Genomic DNA, 6089 nt, shown 5'->3' with positions numbered 1-6089 from the left:
AGAGCTTATGAACTCTGGTCTGTAAGGGTCCTGTGATGCTTTCTATGACCTTATTTAGAGAGACTCTATTTGCAATTAGTGTAAGGGCATTAGGAGAACAAAAACTATAGGTAAATAGCTTTTCCACAACACTTATTGGTATCACAGCACAAGGGGTACTCAGCTGTGAAGATGCCACCTTTTGCTGGCTGGACCACCAAGCAGTTGAACTGATTTCCTAGAGAGATAAAGGGAAGTTGCACTATTTTGACCTTTCAGTTCTCACATGAAAGCTGCATATCTTTTCTAGCACCTAACCACTTAATGTGTAAGTTCTTTCAGAGTACATGGGTATACGATCTAGACAAGATGACTCTTACATTTTAAAATTATAGGATTGCTCTGATTTATCTTATAGGTACTTTTCAGCTTGAGAGAAAGTTTCATTTTCATTACTGAAAAGATTAGAGCAAGAGTAGCTGTCTTCCCATCATGTCCTCCAGTTTACTACTGACATAGAGAAGAAAATATTCCCCTTCTCAGGACTGCCTAAATCCTCCTTGATTATCCCCCTTACCCTCTAGTGATACAGGAAATGCACAGAGTCATTTAGAGCCTTACCAACCCTTCTAATTGCTTTCTTATTCTCTCTCTGCTATATTTTACTGTTCCTGGGGTTGTTCTCAGTATTCAGGTTTGGAGCTGGATCCCAGAATTCATGAGAACTGCACTTTGGTTTACCTTTGAATAGACATCAGTCATTTAGCCATCTTGGGGTTTTTGGCTTTTGAAATTGCTTTTCAGTGATAAGGTCATTTCATTGCTTTCTTTTATCATTATTTTATTTCTTTTATTTCCCAGAACTAGCATAAGTGAACCTTGTGTTTGAATAAAAAACAGATAAACAAAAGCCTTTGTCTGTAGTATATGCTTCTTTTCCCGTGGTAGAACATGCCAAATATCAGCTGCACTGGCTATAGCTTGATTGCATGGTAGGAACTTTCCCTGAGACCTCCCCTGTTTAGACTGGGGACAGGTCACTTTCAGTTCTTCCCTCATGCAAGCAATTACACAGGGAAGTGGAGGCAGGATGTGTGATTGGTTCTTAAAATTGAGTCAGGATAAAATAAGTTATGCCCTTGGAACTTAAAAATGAGAAATGTTCCACTGTCACATTGTTCAGCCACAGCCATCATCTAATAGCTCAATTTACAGTAGTGTTGGATTGGGACATTTCACTGATGAGCATAACATGAAAAACTTTATAGAATAATTCAGCAACACAAGCTCTCAGTGCTGTCTGGAAAATAGCTCAGGATATGTGTAGGATGCAACACTGCATAATTAGAAGGCGATATTTCTGTGTAGTAAATATACGCCTCTCCTTTTTTTTTTCTCATTTCCCTCATTCCTGTCCATCCATGGTTCCAAATGTTGCTCTGTACAAATAAACAAACATTCCTCAGCAAATATTATTAACAAATGTCCTTAATAGATAATACACTTTAAAAGTTTCTCCCCTGTTGCACTGCCTGTGATTAGTCCTAGTCCCACTGGCTGTGCCTGGCTGCAGCATTTCCTGAGGGATTGTCTGCCAGTTCAGTGCAGTTTAAACACACAGCAGTAAATTGAACCTTACCCTTTCCAACTTTCCAACCACTCCATCTCATTCTGTTTGCCCAAGATAAGGGAGACTCATTCTTTTAAGGACAAACTTCTTTTTGCTATTATTTAGGACCTTGTTCAACATTCACAAGCAGTGCTTTGTAAACTGAGGAATGCAGCTCTTGCTTCCAGCTTTTTAGTCCTGTATCTGTGTCTTCTACACAGCTTCATGTGCTCTGAAATCAACATAATTGATAGGACAGTTATGTCAAAAAAACTAAAAAAAAAAAAAAAAGTTTTTTTTTTTATCCATAAGATCAATTCACACCAATATTATCACAGGAAACTGTTCACTCATTAGCTCTTTTACATTCCGTGGCAATTTCTTCAACTTTCTATGTAAGGTTTGAAAGCTTCTATGCTGGTCATATCTCAAGAAAATAATTTATAATAAAATCCAACTGAAAATTTACATTTGCAAGAAGTCCTAAGCCCCTTTCAGTTCTCACTGAGTACAGCAGGAAAGACTCTTTCAAGTTTCTTCTTAGTGGAGTTTTTTCTTAGAGGACTTTCCCTGCCACTATTAGACAAAATTTGAGAGCATCCAGGACCTGATACTCAGCCTGGGCAACATTTTAGAGTCATGCTGTATATTCATACATAGCATCTGTAGGTTCAGGGCAGATTAAAATCAGATCAAGTAGATTATTCCTAAATATTTAATGTAAACTTAACTTATGAAGAGGATGTGTTTGGAAAATGCAAAGACAGATTCCTATTCTTGTAGACTCAATGTGTATTACAACACTATTTTAATTTTTTTATTACATAATATAAATAAAATATGACTTGGCAAAAAAAAAAATAAAGAAAAATTCCCAAGAATCACTTTTTTGTTTTCTGTTTTTGCTTTATCAGCCATAGAAGTGACTTTATTAGTATTAATGACACAGTAAGCAAACAGCACAAGACTGAGACAGGAATTTGTTGTAATTACCATATGGGAGGACTAACAAATCTTTATCAATAGCATATTAACTTTAGAAAAGTAAACACTGTCATTGGACGTGACCAATGTTGGTAGGAAAAGTGTAAAGTAAAATCCCTGCAGTTGAATGAGCTCTCAGAAAAAATATATACTGCTGTAGGCTAAGAACCATACAGCTCTCCTGCCTAAAAACCAGAAAGTTTTTAAAACCTTCAAAACCAGTTGAGACTGAATATATGTGATTCAAAATTAGTTGATGAATTATGTAAGAGAATAATTGTTCTTGGTCCTCTAAATCCCAAAAGAGGTAGGTGGAGAACAGCTGGCCAAAATGTTCTCAGGGAAAGGAGAAAAGGGCTCAGATCTCCTCCTCATTACAGTGACCCCATTTTTCCTTCACCCCAAAAATATGCCTCCCCTGACAACGCAGAGTTACTGCCTAACCAAGTGACAATCTCAGGCTGAGAAACATGAAGTCCTGCGTTGCCCATTGGCACTTACTTGTTCCTTTTCTTCCACTTCATCTGTGTCTGTTCTCTGCCCATTTTTGTGCATCTCAAAGGGTGAATTTCAACAAAAAGAAAGAGAAAACTTGAAGTCTTTGTGAACACACAATGAGGTTTCTGGTTGACATGGACATACCTAACACTGTGGACCAGGTAAGTAAGCGTCTAATTGTTTAACTGGATAGAAAGAGGAACGCAAAAGACTTTTGGATCATAACCAAGTGGATTTTAAATTTCTTTAATTAATTTCTTCTGCACTGTTAAGAACCTGTGTGATTACAAATCTGTCTTGGATGTGGTATTAAATACTTCTGTTTGTTTCTATTTTAACCTGATTTCAGATAGGAGTGATTTCTGATTTCCAGGTAACTCTCTGTCCATATGGCTCTAAGGACATTTAAACCAGGAGAATTTGGATACACTGGAGTCTTTGGCTTTTCTGTATCTTGATGGTGATAGCCAGAAGGAAACAGAAGTCTATATATAGGCATATCATCTAATCAGCCCTGTCTGGCAGTGGCAAACATGGAGGTTACATGGAAGGAGAGTCTTCCAGTGACTGTCAATAACCTGGAAAGGCTCTTGGTGCCTAACAGAGCAATGATAAGTACAGCTTAGCCCACAGCAGTGCTCAGGGTGGTTTTAGCACTGTTTGAACCACCACAAGCAAAAACACACACAAGCAAAGCAATACAGACTGAACTGTCTTAATACAGGTATACAGCATGTTTGATCCACAAGCAGTGTAATTTAATTCTAGAACAGCAGCAGGACTGGGAGTGTGCCAAGGAAAAGCTTTCAGTGTGCAGGAGTCTGCCAAACAACTTAATTAATTGTTAGTTACGCTCTGTGATGAGATCTTGTCCAGAGGGGTTTGTATTAAAAGTGCAAACTGCTATTAGTGGGGTGCAAGATGCTCTTTCCAAAGCAACATTTGCAAAGAAGAGAAAGCCTCTTCTCCCTTCAAAGGGAGTGAACTGCCAGAGATCACAACTGTATTGCAAACAGAAGAACATCTGAGGTTTCGGGAGCCCTAGATCTTCCTATACATGGATTTGAGGAAGCCATTCCATATTTTAATTAGAGAAGTAATGAAACAGCTCTGAGAAACCATCAGCTACATACTGGTTATGGGTGTACCTGTTAAGCGGGTATTTGAGGTAGCAGCATTGATTGGCACAAGAGTTAGACTAATATTGGAGTCCTTGTTATGCTGTCCTTTCGATAACGAGGAGTTAGTGATGGGCATTGGCTTGTTAGGTGTACAGTTTGTTGTTTGAGTTTTTTTACAGACTAGTGTTTTTTCTCAGTCTTTGGCAACAAATTATAAATTACAGTTTCCTCATTCATAATCTGCTAGAAGTCCTACTTCTTCCCAGTGGATAGCTCACAACATTCTGCAGACTACCTGCTCATCCCTGCTCATTCAAATCAGACTGAGCTGAACTGGCTGAACATTTGCCTGACGATGGAAAGTGCTGAATTAATTCCTTGTTTTGTTTTTCTTATGTACACACCTTTTGCTTTACCTGTTAAAGTGTCTTAAACTCAACCTATGGATTTTCTCATTTTTTCACACCCCCATCCCATGGGGAGATTGAGTGGCTGTGTGGGCCTTAGTTGCTGTCTGGGATTAAACCACAACAGTCCTGGAGGTAGAAATCAATGCAAATCCAATGAGCCAAATGGTCTTATTTTGTGCAACACAATGTGCTATCCTTTGGAACCCCTGGCAGTAACTACCAACTGACAGAAATCAGTTCACCACAAGCCCTCACTGCCAGTCTTCATTTTGCTTAGCTTGTTTAACATCTGGTACTGCTTTGCTGCTGCTGCTGCAGTAATGAAATCACTGAAGTCTGTTCAAGGGTGACACTGCCGTAGAGCAGCCCAGGTAAACAATGAACACTTTGTGGAGAGAGAATGAACACAGACACTGTCTGGATCTGAGTGTTTCCTTAAACCTGAAATCCTCACTGGAAAAGGCAAGAGAGCCTCCATAGCTCCCAGCATGTATGTTCACGCAGAAGGCAGTGATCAGTCTCCATGTGTCTGAGATGCCCTGAATCACAGTGGAGAACAAAAAGCCTACCATCTTAGTTACAGCAAAAACCTTAATTAGAAAGCTTTAGCTAACAAAAAAAAAAAAAAAAAAGCTTAATTGGTTCATCTTTGTTAATGGTTTCTTTTGACCAAAGTAGGGTACAAAGTGTTCCCACAAGCCTATCCAAAGGATAGGGTATTTACTTATTTATTAAATGTATTTACTGGGGATTTTTGCAAGCAGTTGAGGTCAAAAATTGTCTTTGGCACAGCTGTAGCTGGATGAGGCTGCATGCCTGCTATCAAGATAGTCAAATCAGATTTGAGATCCCAACTATTTGCCAGTTACTCAAGTTGAAAGGGGTGAGAAGAGACTTCCTTGTTGCATGTATTACACCAGTATTGCACTTCTAACCTCAAAAGTACGGTTACAAGATGACAAGAAAATAAAAAATTACTGGTTTTTTATCAACTTGAGCGAAGCCCAGACTTTATATTGCAAAGCGCTAACAAGAAGTCACAACACAATGAAAACCATCAACTTTTTACGCAGATGAAGAATCCCAACTTAAACCTTTCTTTCCAAAATGCTCACAATTTTAAGGGTTAAAAAAAAAAAAAAAAAAGAAAGAAAAAAACTAAAAAGAGGTTCTTCCTTCCCTTGGTGGGTCACACCTCCCTCTGGGGATGCTCCATTGCCTGCCTTTAAAAGCAAGGCCCTCCACCATGCTGGAACGCCTTAGAAGGTGAGGTTATTAAATGGAGAAATTCTTTGGTCAAGGATTTCCAGGAGAATGGCACCTCCCATGCTACGAACTGTGACTATTTAGTGCTGGAATACATAAGTAATCTGTTGGGTTGGAGTGTTGTTTTTTGTGTTTGTCTAGGATGAGGGGTAGCCCACACGAGCGAGCATAGCACCTATGCTGTTACTGCTTTTCTGGGGACTTGAAGCCCCTTTGCCTCTT

The sequence above is a fragment of the Cyanistes caeruleus genome, chromosome 8, assembly GCF_971803275.1.
Source record: "Cyanistes caeruleus chromosome 8, bCyaCae1.hap1.1, whole genome shotgun sequence".
Classification (NCBI taxonomy): domain Eukaryota; kingdom Metazoa; phylum Chordata; class Aves; order Passeriformes; family Paridae; genus Cyanistes; species Cyanistes caeruleus.
The sequence above is the reverse complement of the archived record's forward strand: the minus strand, read 5'-3'. Positions refer to the sequence as shown.